The sequence below is a fragment of the Chinchilla lanigera genome, unplaced genomic scaffold (genome assembly GCF_000276665.1).
Source record: "Chinchilla lanigera isolate Chin_1 unplaced genomic scaffold, ChiLan1.0 scaffold00016, whole genome shotgun sequence".
Classification (NCBI taxonomy): domain Eukaryota; kingdom Metazoa; phylum Chordata; class Mammalia; order Rodentia; family Chinchillidae; genus Chinchilla; species Chinchilla lanigera.
This window is the reverse complement of record NW_004955417.1, coordinates 8,662,966-8,679,438: the sequence shown is the minus strand read 5'-3', so window position 1 is coordinate 8,679,438 and position 16,473 is coordinate 8,662,966. Positions and strand designations below refer to the sequence as shown.

Genomic DNA, 16,473 nt, shown 5'->3' with positions numbered 1-16,473 from the left:
TTGCATGCTATTCACTAACATGTTTTACCTACAAGTTGGTCTGCCATCCTGTTAGGCTAACTCTTTGCTGTTTTAAACAAAACTCATGCCAACTATTAAGAGAAAACTATACAAGATGTAAGTAATCCAACCATACATGTAGATTGTATGTTCATTACTTTTTTGAGCAGACATTCAGAAGTGCCAGTTTCCCTTTAAACCCTGGGACTTGTTTGTCTTTAGATTATTTTCTAGTACTATTTCTGAGTACCTGGCCTTTTATTTCTATATATTTAAATGATCGTTGGAAACTTGGTTTGGTTTGGTTTGGTTTAGTTTTTCTTTGAGACAGTGTATCACTATGTAATTCAGGGTGGCCCTAAACTCATTATGTAACCGAGGCTGGCCTTAAATTCACAGAGATGCTCCTGCCTCAGTCTCCTGAGTGCTGGGATTACAGGTGTGTGCTACCAGGCCTGGTTTGAGTTGGACATTTTTACAGGGTACCTTCCTGTGCAGTTAATGCTCTGTTGAAAAGTCTGTGTTTATTGTGGGTTTTTAGAGAGAGAAGCATTTGTTATAATTTCTGAAGGTTTCATAAAGCAAGCAATTGTTAATTTTTTTTTTTTTTTTTTTTTTTTTTTTTGCTAGAATAAACATTTGCTTGTTGGGCTTGTTGGGCTTGTTGGGCCTGGAGATGTTTATTAACCATCTCATCACTGCACTGATAATTGATATTTGTAGGGAAGACTAAATATAGTATTCCGGACTGCCTTCGGAATCATTAGAAAAATGAATACATTTTACAGTGGGAGGTTTGTCTTGCAAGCACCACTGAGGCTCATAAATGAAGAAACTTGTTCAGGTTGTTCATTAACATGAAAAGGTCTTCCCAGTCTGTTCTCCCTCTTTTTTTTAAATTGGATTTCTGAGACAGGGTCTCCCTCTGTAGTTCAGACTGGCCTTGAGCTCACTGTGTAGCCCACGCTGGCCTTGAACTTATGCCAATCCTCCTGCCTCAGCCTCTCAATACAGTTTATTCTTTTTACCATACTGCTTCTAAATCTCAGATTTACATTAAATCATATTAATATATTAACATCAACCTTGCTTTATTGTATTTTTAATCCTGCATTGTACTCATATATTTCATTTCTCTCCTGCCTCAGGACTGTAAAGCTATAGGAGCAAAAATTGTGTAACAAGACTTATGGTGAAAGGATGACCATCAAATTTATTTTATAATGGCTTGGAAATTAAGTAATTAAACTTGGTTAATTGCCAGAGTATTAAACAGAGAAAAAGTAAGAAGTTACTGTAATAAGGAAATTCAGGTCATAGACATTTGCAGGTTGCTAGGAATGTGTGAGGTACTAGATAACTACCACTCAGTACCCGCAGACTTTCCAGTTCTGTGTTTCAGGTAGAGAAATAAGCAGGTCCTGGATAGGAGGAACTGGTAAAGAAACCCAGAGGTGAGTTGCCTACTTGCTTAGGAGTCAGGGACCTAGGAAGAAAAGTGGGTAGTGGGCTAGTGATTATTAAGAGACCCGTCCTGTCTCCTACTTACTCCAAATTGGATCTCAGTTAGCATAACTTAGCTTTTTTTTTAGAGTTTTGCTCATATACTGAGAACCTTTACTTTTTGTTTTATTAAATTTTTAATTTTTGTGTATGAGAGTTGACTATAGTATTTCTCGAAAGCAATTTCTTTGTGTATGATTGCAGTTCTTTGGTAGCTAACCAGATCTAGGAGAATAAGTCATTAACTTAAATGACTCATAACTTGAGAACAATAGGATTTCACACCTGACCAAGATGCAGGTTTATCAGGCTGGCTTTCTCCAACAGCTGTTTGCATTAATTAATATTAATGTAAATGTACTTTCTGAGAATGCCTGGCTTAATTATGTTTTTCAACCCGTAGAGTTCCAATCAAAGGAATCATGAAATCCTTTTAATCTCAAAGGGAGTATATAACTGCCATCTCTGAACAGAATAAATCTCGAATAGTATATATGAAGAGCAGCCTTTTATTGGAAGCCTGTATATGTCAGGCCTTGGGCTAGGCACTATGCTTCCTAATTTTCACTAAAGCTCTCTAAATTATTTTGTCACCTTGAGATCTATTTGAAACTGAAGATCAGATAAAAGAAGCGCTTTGCCTAAGGACATATAGATACAGTTAAATGGCAGAAGTAGGATTCCCTGATCTGTCTGCTGACTTTGGATTCCTTTTTTGTTTCTTTCTTTTTTGAGTGGGAGTGGGATAAGTTGTAGCTTGATGGGAGGATCTTTTGGGATGGAGATTAGATGGAGCATTTAAAAGGGGATGTTTGACTTGAGGTATAGTAGCATAGAAGGAAAGCTTGTGCTCTTTGCTGATAAATAAAGGTGGGAAAGTATTGGCTTTGATCATGAAGAATGGTCTTGGATGAAGCAGGTTAGGATGTTTCTTTTCTGTGTCTTCCCACTCTTCTTGAAAGAGTACTGTGAAGGTAATAGGCACCAGAGGGCTACTGTCCTTATTTTGAAAAGCATAGTAGTGGTTATAAATGTTCTCCCTGACAGAGCTGTACAAGTTCATTAAAGCATCACTTCTCTCACCTTTTGGAACGTGGTAGTCCTGGGTATCCTTTGTTGGTCAGGAGTCAGATGGATATGGGTGCTTTTCTGTGTTTCGATTAGTAGAAAACTGGAAAGCAAGTGGTGTATTCAACACACTGGCAAAATTGTTGAAAGTAAGAAGTCAAGCTTCTTGGTAGTGAGAGTGCTGGGTGCCCGGGGCTGTGCCCCGGAGCTCTTAGACATGACATGGCATCTCCATTCAGGGTGAGTGCACTGTACCAAGTAGGTGTTTCGTTTTTGTTTTTGTTGTTTTTCTCTTTCTCCATCTCCTGAAGGAGGAGGAAAAGAAGGAGAAGAAGAAAGGGAGTCGATTGTTAAAATCTGAGAAGCTTTTTTGAGAAAGTTTTATTCCGTCTCTACATTTCCCTTTTAAGGGCTAAGTATTAAGGGTAGCCTGGCTTGCTTTATCAAAGGGATTCTCTTAATTCTGCATGGTTTATTAGCCTCCTGTAGCGTCCTGGGTGCTCATGGAAGAAAATAATTCTGAAAACACCTATGAGAATGTGATACTGTGAAGAGTCTGGTTTTAAGAGCTTTGTAATTAGGCAAAATGCTCTTGAGGAGGAAGGGAGATGAGAGTTTCCTTTTATCATGTGTTATGGCTTTACCAAGAGTCTTAAAAGAGTTCTGTGAAATAAACAGCATTCTTAGTAACTGGGATGGTTTTAATTTGGGCCCTAAATTTTTGGAACTTTAAGAAAGACAGTTGCTCCGCTTCTGAGCAGATTGTGACTTCGCATGCTGTCATCGTACTCCCTCCTTGGGACTTACTCGCTATAATGATTCTCAGGTGACTGGGAGGAAAAGCGTAGTAAAATTTGAGGTTCCTGAGGTAATTCAAGTTTATATATTTGCCTTTTTGAAATGCTTAATGTATGTCCTGACAAGGGTAAGCCTGGAAGCACAAAGGCCTTGTTTCTGACACTTGCGTGGTGGGTGAGATGACAGTGCTTCCTGCGGCTGTATCTGGAGCTGGTACCCAGTAACTAGAATCCTCTTGAATCCTCTTTCTTTTCTCCCCCCGCAACACTTACATGTGCATAGTCTAGGGACAAAATATATTAGAGGGACAAAAATGCAGGTATTTATTATTAGAAAACACTTATTAAACTTTGTATCACTTTCTATTAAGTTTTCCAGAATATTCATAACAGTTGGTTTATGAAATACAGAGAATGATAGCAATCAGAAGCAAAACCAGCTTATTTGCCCAGGCCTACTCCATATACCAGTGTTTGTTTGTAAAACATGAATCATCTCAAAAAATTGATAAAAGGAGGTGAGATCAGGCTCTCAAAACCTTTTCTATTCTGCCATTTTACTTTATTGTTTGTTTGTTTGAGACAGGGTCTTGCTATGTTGTTCAGGCTGACCTTGAACTCACTGAGAAGCTGAGGTTGTCCTCCTGCCTCAGCCTCCTCAGTGCTGGAATTACAGGCGTACATCATCACACCCAGCTATTCCATCTTCTAAAGAATGTCACTGAAAGAAATCCCTCTTGTTGATACTGATTATTTTCTGCATAGAGGAATGTCTTTCTCTTTTATGCATATTTATCCATATTTTGGTTATGTGTTCTGAGTGTAAAACATTTGTCTCTCATATCTGTGTTAACAAACCTTTTACCCAAACCTGTTAGGCACTTGAACTGTTTTATAGTATTTTCCAGACAGCCAATAATTTCTTTTACTGCCCCCCCCATTTGGTTTTGTTTACTTGTTTAAGACTTTTGTTATTAATTATTCTGAATAGTCATGATTTTCCTAGTTTTTTTCTGAGCAGTTGGTTGGGAACATGTGATCAATTGGGAGGGAACATGTGTATCTTCAGCTTTGAGACTTGGCTCCATTCTCAACAATATGCTCTATTTTATGAGGCCATCTATCAAAACCACAGAGCCCTGCGAATGTCAGTTCCTTAGTGCTGTCATCATGAATGCGGCATCCTAGTGGCAATGTCTGCCTGACCGTCCTTCTCTCTCTCTTCAGCGTAGGATCAGTTACCTGCCCGGCTCACTCCGCGGCATGGAATGAGGATGGCAGGTGGCTCTGTGTGCCCCGAAGGCCCAGTGCACCCACAAGGGTTTGCTACAGCAGACTGTGGCGATCCCTGGACTTAGTAATGGGTGCAGGGTTAGATCCCACAGAAAACAGTTTTGCACGGCTGTGTTTCATCTGAGTAGGTGGGATTTTCTGTGTTTGCCTATGCTTGAGGGGAATTTCTGTCTGTCTCAGCTGCCCACCCCTTCTCTATTTTTGTGCCTACCCTTTTCCCAATCCAGTAATCTGCTAACTTGGAAACTGGGTAATCAAACTTAGAGTGATAAGACAGATAATAAAGAGCCTCAATAAGTGAGAGCCTCTGAAGCCCATCTTGTCATGATTTTCTCAGTTTTTTTTTTTTTTTTTTTGGTTTTTCTCCGGTACCGGGAACCGAACTCACGACCTTGAGCTTGCCAGGCAGGCGCTTTTGCCGCTGAGCTAAATCCCCAGCCCCGATTTTCTCAGTTATTAATAAGCGGCAGTTTGCATTGTGGCACCAGCACAGGCCACTTAGGGCTTTTTGCTTCCTTACCCCTTCCTTTCTTGTCTGGGTAGATGATGTTAGAAAGCTGGATTCTGTAAAACCTTTTGTTTTAGTTCTGCTGTATCCCAAGGTATGGGTTCTTCTTCAGTATTTAAAGTAGACATTTTAAACATCATCAGCTCTCCTTGAGAAAGCTGCCATTTACATTAAGATCTTGATTTCCCACTTCTAATAATTCCATTCCAGGCTACCTGTGAGCCTGGCCTAAGTAGGCAATCAGCAAATGTTTGCTTAATGAATGAGTGAGGGGATGAGGTAGCTGGGATTCACAGAGATTTCAAAAGAAAGAAATAAACAAAGCATGGTAACTAATGAAGGAAAAGAACAAATGACTCCTAAAACTTTTTGGTAAATGGTATTTATGAATCAAGCATTTTCTTTCAGAGCTAAGGATAAAGAACACCTTTTTTTGGCCATATAGTTTTATTAGTGGCTACTGCATGACAGTTAATATTGCATCCATAATAGATCTAATAATAGCCAGGTTTGGTGGCACATGCCTATAATCCAAGTACTCTGGGAAGCTGAGTCAGGAGGATCATTAGTTTGAGCTGAACCAGGGTAACTTAGCAGCTTACTGAGAATTGATCTCAAAATAAAAAGACGAAAGGGCTGTGGATGTAGCTCAGTGTGAAAAAGTACTAGGTTCAATCCCCATTACCACCAAAAAATAAATTCTGATAATGTATCATGATTATGTCTACTAAGAGTAGCAGAGACTATATAACAGTGTGCATGTGAGGGAGAGATGGGGAAAGGTTAATCCATGGGTCCGAAGGTACAGTTAGGAGCAAGACGTTGTGCCGCGCGTTACAGGGCAGCAGGGTAACTGCAGCTAAAAACAATGCACTGTGTATTTCAAAACACTGGAGCAAAGCATCATGAATGTTTTTCCCATAAAGGAATGATGAATTTTTGAGGAGCAGACAGTTGGATGTGGGCTCTTTTTCCACCTGAGCACTGCTATGTTCTGTGGCCGTTTTTTTTGATAGTTGCTACTGACTTGGAGTATGGGTATAACTTTCCTCTCTTCCATGAGACATATTGAGTAAGATATTTGCAAAAAACAAATATTAACAAAATGTTTTAGGAAATTCAGCCAACAGCTTCTTTTATCAATACTCATAGATGAGCAGCAATTTGATATGCTGGTAAAATTTATCTTAAAGTCTCTAGAGAGACTGCTAGGATAATTCATTCAGTGAGTGATATATATCTATTTTTTCCTTGTAAAACATAGTTTCTTATTTTAATACTTTCTTTAAATATTTTTGCCCTTTTATATTTCTTTCAACATTTACATTGGATCCCTTGAAAGGCATAGGGTAAGACTCTTGAGTTTCACAGGATAGCATTATATAGATGTTGAGACAATAATCTTGCTAATTTGGCAGAGATTTTTAAGTATTTTTCTGAATTCATGCCTCTTAGAAATTTTTGGAAGCTCAGTTTAGCTTCTTAATTGAGTTCTTGATGCAGATCTCAGCGATACTCTGCATAGGTTAAAGACATCTGCAGGGTTGAGCACTTTGGAAACGTGGTAGATTTTGGTGTGGATTTTGTGGACCATGATAGCATCGGGCTGAACTGGACACTTGTTGGAAATATAGTTTCTCTGCCACACCCCGCATCTACTGAATCAGAAACTCCGGGATGCATGAGCCAGTTCTTGGTGGATTTCTCAGCATATTCAAGTTGAAGGACCATTGTTACAATTTTTATCTCCTTTGTGTTCCTGAGAGATATCCCTGCTTTGGTCATAAATAAATCCATTTAGATTCTAAATGAATTGAAATAAAGAATTTTGACAAAATATTAGAAATAATACTTGAAAACATTGTAAGTCATGTATTTGTTCAGAGCTCTGGCTGTCAGCGTAGTCAGATGATCACATAGCTAGCTCCACTAGAAGAGAGAAGATGCCAGGATATTCCCTTATTTTGATAGTTGCTTTTAACGAAGTGCACTCAGGTTCCATTTATTATGTCCTTGTCTGAAATGAAGGCCACCTTTTCCTTATTCAGAGTCTTCTGAATCTTGCCAGCTACTGTTATTGAGGAGTATTGAGGTAGACCCCAGTTTCACAGTAAATGCAAGTAATCTTGAAAGTTTAGACATGTAAAAGTTTTCCTCTAATTTATCTCTGCTCAACATAAATAAGTGTTCAGCATAATTAAAAAACATTTCCTCAGGATCGCCGGGAGAAGATTTATTTCCTGCATCTCCTGAATCTTCTGTTGTTCTTTTGTGCTGGGTAGGTCTTCAGTAAGCATAGTCTGACACGCTTTGTGGCCTTTGCCTCCTGTGATAAAATAGATTGGAATGATTCCTGGCACCATCTGCTGAAGAGGAGCAGCCCTGGAGGACTGCTTTGAGAGAAAGTGACTGAATGCTAAGAAATGTGGAAGTCTAGGGACGCAGGCAGAGGATTTTTTTTTTTTAAAGAGCATGAACATTAATACATCTTCTTGAGGTTTGATGGGACATGTACTGCCTACTGCCCCATCTGGTGCTTATGATAGCATAGCATATTAGCATGCTGCAAGTTCATAATGTATTCAGGGGGAGGAAACATCCCTTGCATACCAATTGAGGCATCTTCTCTTTCAGCACTGCTTTTGAATTTCAATGATGTTTATATCTTCCAAGCCCTGTCTGAAAGGAGCATTTCCGCTCTGAGGGATAACATGAGTGAGTGAGTGTGTGTGTGTGTGTGTGTGTGTGTGTGTGTGTGTGTTTCTCCTCTATTCTTCCATAGTTATTTTCTCTCCTTTTCTTGATGAAATTATAAGTACTTTTTAATATTATGGTGGTATATGACAACATTTTTTCCTCTTTTTGAAACCACATGACACTTTAGCATTTCACATATGGTACTTAAAACATTTTGCTTTGAGGAGTCTTTTGTGTAGGAGACAACCGAGAGAACCATCCTCTTACAGATTGTTCACTTTTTGAGGGTCAGGTCTGTATCTAATTGTGTCTTCCTGGCACCTAGAGTTCAGTCATCCATTCAATAAATATTTACTGAGCTCACACGTGGGTCGCTGATGCTGTTGAAGATGCTGAGGGACAGACAAATGGTGAGGAAGACCAGGAGTCCCTCCTGTCTGGGCATTTGTATTGAGCTGGGAAGAGACAAGCAGATAGATGAACAGCATCATTCCAGACCAATATAAATACCTCTAATAGAATAGGCTGGAGAAAGAGTTAGGTGGATGGGTGGGGAGCTCATTGAAATTGGGTGGGCAAAGAAGGCCTTTTCAGGAGGTGAAATTTTTGCTGAGTCCTAGGCAATTAGAAGATTTAGTGTAAGAGAAACAGCAAGCACAGAACACTGGGGCTGAGAATGTGACTGGCATTTTCAAAGGTCAGGGCAGCTTGAGCCAAGTTCAGGGGTCAGCCCATTGGTAGGAGTTGGGGATTTATTACGAGTGCGTCTGGAAACCATCAGAGGGCTAAGCTAGGAAGTGACATGATCTAAATCGCCTTTCAAAGGATAACTTGAGCTGTTCTGTATCTTACACTTAGTAGGCACTGTGTTGAATGGGAAGAGCCTTAAATCCATTGAAACATGCTGTTGAATAGGTGTTAACATGGATCTTAGAGCCAGAAAAATATCTCTTGGATTCTATCCTTGCTGTTTGCTTGATGTTTGACTTTGTGCAATTATTTAACCTCTTTGAGCGTATGTCTGCTCATCTGTCAAAAGGGGAAGTTTATACCTAAACCATAGTATTACTGAGAGAATGAAATGAGATAATTCATGAAAAGATATCACAATGCCCAGCTCATAATAGGTACCTGCACTGTTATCAACACACTGATCATAAAACATACGAGTTCAAGGAATAAATAGTTGGCAGTGTCTTGTTGAAAATTCTTTTTTATATTGTTAGTTATTTTCTTGATAAAAAAAGTTAAAATATTGCTGTTGTAGTACTGCTTAGCACCTGCAATCTACTGCTCCTAATTATAGAATTAGCTCATGAAAAAAACTCAAGCAATTCTGCTGTAAGCCAGGCTAGCTAGTGTACACCTATAATCCTGAACCAGGAGGACTGGGAGGTCAAGCCCAGCCTGAACTACAGGAGACCCTGTTTCAAAACAGAAAAACAAACAAACAAACAAAAAACAACAAAAACCAAAAGGGTAAAACAGAATAGTTACTTATATGTTTATTTCCTGAAGGTACTTCTAACATTGAACAGGCCAAACTGCTAAAGGATACTATAAAGAATTTTAATTTGTAAGATACTAACTTTGACAATTAGTTGCATAGTTATTAGTTATAAGCTCTTCAGAAGGGAACTTTTAGTGTAGTCAAATGGAGAAAATAAGAAATTCCGTAGCTTTTTGCATGAATTATGCACTTAATTGCAGGGACTAATCCTTCAACTATTTTCATGGTCTGTGAGGTAATGCTCAGCTTGTCAAACATTCTGTAGAAGGATTATGGGATGGGTAGGGCAGATGTTGCTGAGGTTGAATGTTTAAAAGGAGTTCAGGTTTCTGTGGTTTTAGGCCAGTGATGGCAAACTTTTTAGAGCTTTTAATGATACAAATATCCACGTGTGCCCTGGGTTCGTTATCACTGTCTTGGCCATAACTTGATTGAGTATATAGGTTGGTTGTGTTATTATAATTTGTTTTGGGATGGAGTTCCTGCCCTCCTTTGTCTGTAGCTTTCTGGGCCCCCACCCGTATTCAGGAAAACAAACAATGCTTGTGGAATGTGGAGGAGGAGGAGGTAGTGTGGGTAATTCAGGCAAGTTTAGTCAGCACTTATGAAATTCTTGGAATGTTTTTTGATGTCCACTAGAACTGTACAGAACTGTTAACATCCACATGGATGAGAGAAGACACGTTCATTGCTGCTGTGTTCTTGCCAGAATGTAAGAAGGTTGGTAGGAGGGGATCACAGTGTTGAACAAAATAAAGCAGCTGCCTGTTGATGCCGAATATGTTTCCGTTTTCCTTAGTTAAGTGGCAGTTGGAGTCTTCACAAGAGCGTCTTTGAGAAGTGGTAGGTTTGCAGGGATTTGGGCTAAGTCAGCAGGTATGGTTACCTGTCGGCCTTAGTGAGATTTGTAGGCCACCCCAGATAGTGTCTCTCCAGCACCTGCGTCCGTTCTGAATCTCCCCTGCAGTATGTCAAAGACAGATTTGTACACAGTTTTTGTTTTACTCTAGAAAGAGAGGAAAAAGGAAAAACAGGCACACTGACCTGTGTTGAGTCTGTCTGGACAGAGGGGCCGGATGGTAGAAAACTGCCCACTGCATCTGACTCAGGTCCCTGTCTCCTCACTTAAACTTGTTGCCTTAGATGGTACAACAATGCAAACCACGCTGGTAGATTTCTCCTCTTCTCTATTATGGGCCTCATCATAGCTTGAATAATATCCAGTTTGTAATTATTTTCAGCTTCAGTTACTTGGCAACTGTGCCCTTTATTTTGACCGGTTCCTCTCACCTATTTTTCAGGCTCCAGCGGTGAAAACAGTCAGTTCTCTGTCACCCTCTCAAAACTTGTTCTCTTAGGATGTATTTAAAGACGTAGTAGACACAGTCTATTTCTGTAAAATGCATGTGTCACATTCGAAAGACCAGGCTCAGTGTCACATATACCGTTCTGCCTGTCTCCTCCTCTCCCCTCTGTCTTCTCTCCTTTCCACATCAGCTTTCACAACAGAGGTTGTCCTGTAGTCCGGGATGGAATTGCATAGCAAGCTCTTGTCATTCTGAAATCATTTTGCAAGCTGGGCCTGGTGTGGTGCCACAGCTGGAATCCCAGCACTTGGGGCACTGAGGCAGGAGGATCAGTGTGAGTTCAAGGCCAGCCTGAACTGCTGAGACTCTGACTTGAAAAAACAAAACAAAACAAAATCATATCGCAAGCACAGTGTCTTAGTGGTGTCAGAATTTCCTCCAGTTTAAGGATGAAAGGAGACAAAGGTCTTGACAGCGGTGCTGCCACACACAGCTTGAGGAAAGCAGAGGTCCTGGAGCATCTGAAAAACTGTACGCTCCTCTAAGCAATCGATATTCACTGCAAAGGTTTATATTTAAAGTTAATTGTTTATTGAAAATAGACCATCTGAATTGGTTTGTTTGGTGAGCTACACATTAGGCATTATTTTTATACCAGCACATATGAATGTACACAGGATATACCACTCTTTTTCTGGTCCTTGGCAGTCTGTGCAATAGGGTCCCTCCCATGGGTCATGAAGATCAAACCCAGTCCCCTCAAATACTAAGCACATATACATTGAGTTACTCTCTCAGCTTAAGATCTTGTTTTTTTTTTTTTCTTTTTGTCTTTTTGAGACAGGGTCTCGCTATGCAGTTCAGGCTGGCCTTGAGCTCACTTTGTAGCCCAGGCTGGTCTCACAATGATCCTCCTGCCTCAGCCTCCCGAGTGCTGGGATTACAGGCGTGCGCCACCATGCACGGCTCAGTTTACGACCTTAACTTGAAAGAATTGTGTGGTAACTTTCCTTAAAAGACCACGTAGGTGCACAGCTCCCAGCTCCCTGACCCGTGTTTTCTTTCCGTGCTAAGCTTATGTTGTTCAGGCAGGTGTGCAGCAGATGTTGGGGAAATGGGTGAGCACGTGAGGTGGGAGTGAGGTAACATAGGAGGCAGTGTTGGAGCAAACTGAGTGAGGTCAAGAACTCTTGTTTTTCTTCCCTTTTTAAAGGGTCTAGTAAGCCGGTGTTTTTTCGTTTTGATATGTGACATGGGTGATGCACATTTCAGAAAAATACCTGTAGCTCAATTATGGCAATGCTGTAGTTCATACTTACATTAGTATTTATGAAGTTCTTAGTAAAGCACATGGTTCTTTTTTTTTTTGTTTGTTTTTCCCCGGTACCGGGAACCGAACTCACGACCTTGCGCTTGCCAGGCAGGCGCTTTGCCGTGGTTCATTTTTTTTATAGTTCCTGGGGATGAGTGAGTGAATAAGATATATAAAGTCTCCTTACCCTCATAGAAGTTACAGTCTGCTGTATGCGGGCGGGGGGACTGGAACAGACAGTAAATGACAAAGGTAGCATGTTGGTGCATTCCGTGGCATGCTAGGAGATTATTGCCATGAAAAGCCAGGCAGGGTCAGGAGAGACGTTAGGGCTGCTGTAGCAGGACTCATGTTGCATTTTTATTTTGGGTGGTTGAAATGGGCCTTTTTGAGAAGTGTTTGGGCAGAGATTTGAGGGCTGGCAGGGAAGGAACCTGGGCAAGAGCCGATACATTCGGCTGTGCGGGTGGGGTGAATCTTCTGAGGAGCAGGAAGAGGCCTGAAGGCGATGTTCAGAGGCGCAGGGTCAGCGAGGGGCGATCGGAGCATCTCACTGAGCTACGGGAAGCACTTTGCTGTCCTGCGACACCCCGTCCCGGGCACCACCTGCAAGACCTTCGTTGCCTGCGTTCTTATTCTTCCCCATGTGAGGCTACAGCGTTAGATACCCAAACAGCAACTGTGCCCCATCGTTATCCCTGTTATGTATCGCGCCATACATCTTACAGCTATTTAATTCCCTGCCATTGGCATTTTGTCCAATTTGTATTTTCTGGTTCTTTTTTCATTAAGGGTAGTGTGTTTTTTTGAGGTCCTGGCCACCGTATTCTAGTATTTTTATTTATTTATTTGTTTTTAAATATTTATTTATTTTATTTTATTTTATTTTTTCCAGTACCAGAAATCAAACTCACTACCTTGTGCTTGCCAGGCAGGAGCTGTGCCTCTGAGCTAAATCCCCAGTCCCTACTCTAGTATTTTTAGATGCAGCTTAGGTAGGAGGTTATTTGCTCAAGTAAAATAGTAATCAAGCTACAGTTGTATTTAGCGTCTGTGTAAATCGTGTGTTTGTAGTAAGGGCCATCATTTGCAACTTGTTGTAAGCTACGATATAGAATCTGCTTCCATGTTTCTCTTACTAAGCATGGCACATACTGAGAACTGTCAAGTCAACGTCTCTGATGTCCCCTGAAGGGTGCTGAGCGAGTGCGGGTGCTCTGGTTTTCACCATCCTATTAGAAGCCAAATACGTGATAGAGGTCACACTTTGTCTCTCAGGGCAGAGACAGTCTGAGATGATGCATGAGTGGCCACATGTTCAGGTATGAGTGAATAGGTCTCCTCTGGGAGAACGCAGGCAGGGGTACATGCTTCCTACATAACACCATCACACTCAGTTTAATTATTGGAATGATTTCCTAGAACCCACTTAAATTTTCTGACCACCATGAGCTTGTTGCTTTATCTCAAAATCATTATTTATCTCAAGCCCTAGTGGCTACATTAGCATCACCTCCATGGAGAAGTGTGTTTTAGTGGCTGTACAGTAGGTAGGATTCAATTTAATATAAAAGCATTTGTGCACTGATTCTGGGAAAGACTTTGTGCTTAAATACAGCAAGCATTTCAAAGAGAGGAAGAGGGAACTTAAATCCGGTAGAGCATGTAAAGCTAAAATAATTACTGTCCTGGAGATGGGGCGGCAGGAGAGTGGAGATTTAGAAGGAAGCAATATCAGGAGACAGAGCCAAGATTTACAGAGGATGACTTGTAAGGCATCAAGGAGTGGGAGACTATTAGAAGTTCATCAAATGACGGTTATGTAGGGGAAGGGTTGGAGCAGATGCAAGGATGCTGCTCACAGCTCAGCCTGAGTAACTGGTAGGAGGTTGTGCCTCAGGGGAAATAAAGCCAGCAAGAGGAGTGGGTTTTGTGGAAAGAATAATCTCACCCATAAACTGGACATGGTGGTGCATGCCTGTAATCCCAGCACTCTGGAGGCTGAGGCAGGAGGATCGTTGTGAGTTTGAGGCCAACCTGGCTACAAAGTGAGCTCAAGGCCAGCCTGAATTGCATGGCAAGACCCTGTCTCAAACAGACAAAGAATAATCTCACCCATAGGTTGAGTTTGAACCTCTTAGAACAGTAGGAGTAGCCTGTTGAAAGTTATAAACACATATGACAGTTTGGGTGAGAGATTGAACCCTGAGATGGAAATTAAATTGGAAAAGCTAAAATGTGCACATCTGTGACTGCTAGACAATTTTGAGAAAAAGGAAAAATATATTAGTGATAACATCTAGCTATCAAAGCTTTGAAACGTCGATATAATTATGTACTGGTTTTAATGGCGCATAAATTCCTACTTTGGGATTAAGTTTTATATTTTTCCCTTTGTCTTTTTCATTCTATATTTTTGAGGTAGTATTTGCATTTATTTTAGTGGCATTTATGTTTTAGTTGTCACAGCTTGCTCACATCTGTCACAATTGTGAATACCTTCTTTCCTTGCTGAATGCCCTATCCAGGCCCTGCACTTTATGACTTCTCCATGCGCTGAATATTTAAATTTAAAAATATTACAGTGAAAGATACAGTGTCATTAATCCCCTTAAAAATACTTTCCCAGGCCTTGAACACACTTATCCCATTGTTCTTGCCACTTTCTGAAGCAGTTCTGGAAGTGCTCTTTCATGAGTCTCTTTAATTGAGCTTTCATGCCTGCTTGTATGTCCTGAACTGATTCAAAACATTTCCCTTTTATGGTCACTTTGACTTTGGGGAAGAGCCAGGAGTCCCGTGTTGCCAGATCTGTGAATAAGGTGAATGGGAACATGCCATAACATTTCTATTTGATAGATATTGCTGCAAAAGTTTGATGAGTAAGATGTGATCAAAAACGTGAATATTTAAACTAAAAAATTTATTAGAGTAAAAGACAGATTGCCATTAATTCCACCCAGAATAATCAAAGTACTGCCTCCCTTTGAGCACATTTATGCCATCTTTCTTACAAATGTGTCTTTTAATAAACTTCAGTAAGTTCTTTTTTAAAAATTTAAATGTTTACTACATTCTTGGACTACTCCTCGCATATTATTTCTGTGTGTAGCTTCCATAGTGGAATTGTGGTCTCTTTCATGTATTTGCTTGAACAACATGGTCTTGAGGGAAGGGGAATACATGGGTGAAGAACTGGGGCTTTGTTGGCAGTAAAATATAACTAGTGTGATTTCCCTTACTTGGCCTTTGTGCTTCGGATTTCATTTTCTCTGTTCTTTTCTCTTCTTTTGATTACTTTATATTTATTTATTTATTTGGTTTTATGAGACAGGGTCTTGCTCTGTAGTTCAGGCTGGCCTTGGATTCTGTGTAGCCCAGGCTCGCCTTGAACTTGTGGCAATTTTCCTGCCTCAGCCTCTTGAGTGCTGGGATTACAAGCCTCCACCTGGTTTCATTTTTCTCATTTGGTTCTCTTTCTCTGTCCTCTCGTCTTTTCTCTGCTCTTCTCCTCTCTCCTACACGCTCTTTCTGCCTGCTTGCCTGCCTGCCCTCCCTCCCTCCCTCCCTCCCTGCCTGCCTTCCTCCCTCCTTCCTTCCTTCCTTCCTTCCTTCCTCCCTCCCTCTCTCCCTCCCTCCCCTCCTTCCTCCCTATCCTCCTTCCTTCCTTCCTTCCTTCCTTTCTCTGTCTCTGTCTCTGTCTCTGTCTCTGTCTGTCTCTGTCTCTGTCTCTCTCTTTCTGAACCTAGGGCCATGTACATGCTAGATAAACCCAGGATTGTGGCTTAGGTAAGTGGTTGCCACCAACCACGCTGGAGACTGATACATCAAGAGCTCACTTTCAGTGTTAGCGGTCAGGTTTATCTAGTGTCTGACTGCTGAGATATTCAATAGGGAAGTGGATTGCAGGTTTGTTGAATAGAATTTATTCTGCTGGAAATCTTGATTTGATGGCAGCAATGATAACTGAAACCTTTGCAGTGGCTTATCAGGGGGAAAATATATGGCATAAAGACGGAAACTTCTGAGAATGCTGGGAATACCAGGGTGCCAGAAGGATGAAAGAAAGCTATGATAGGGGGTTTGAGAGAGTTGGGTGAAACTAAAACAAAGGAGCATGAGGTCCTCGACAGTGTGAAATGCTGCAGCAGGGCCAAGAATTCAGAAGGGCAAGCTTGCATTTTGCATTTGGCGGTCTGTGCTAGTGTAGTCACTGGTAACCTCTGTGCCATTGTTGGAGCTTGTTTGCGGTGAGCAGCAAAGTGAACAGAGCTACTGAGAACAACTCTTACTCCTGGCAGTAGGGGAATGGAGGAAGCCAGATCTTCACTGAGGGTTTTTGTTTTTTCTTTATGGGAGAGGCACTAGCACACCCAGTTCCTGGAAAGAGAGCCGGGCCAGGTGAAGATAGGCCGAGTGGAGGCGGGAAGCTCCCGGAGGCTGCTTCTGACTCGGCAGGCGTGGGTGCAGGTAACACG

General features: G+C 41.1%; 1 protein-coding gene across 1 annotated transcript in view; it reads left to right on the top strand.

Moving 5' to 3' along the window:
- Runx1t1 (runt-related transcription factor 1; translocated to, 1 (cyclin D-related)) overlaps positions 1-16,473 on the top strand; it is a 133,913-nt gene that overhangs the window by 34,829 nt on the left and 82,611 nt on the right.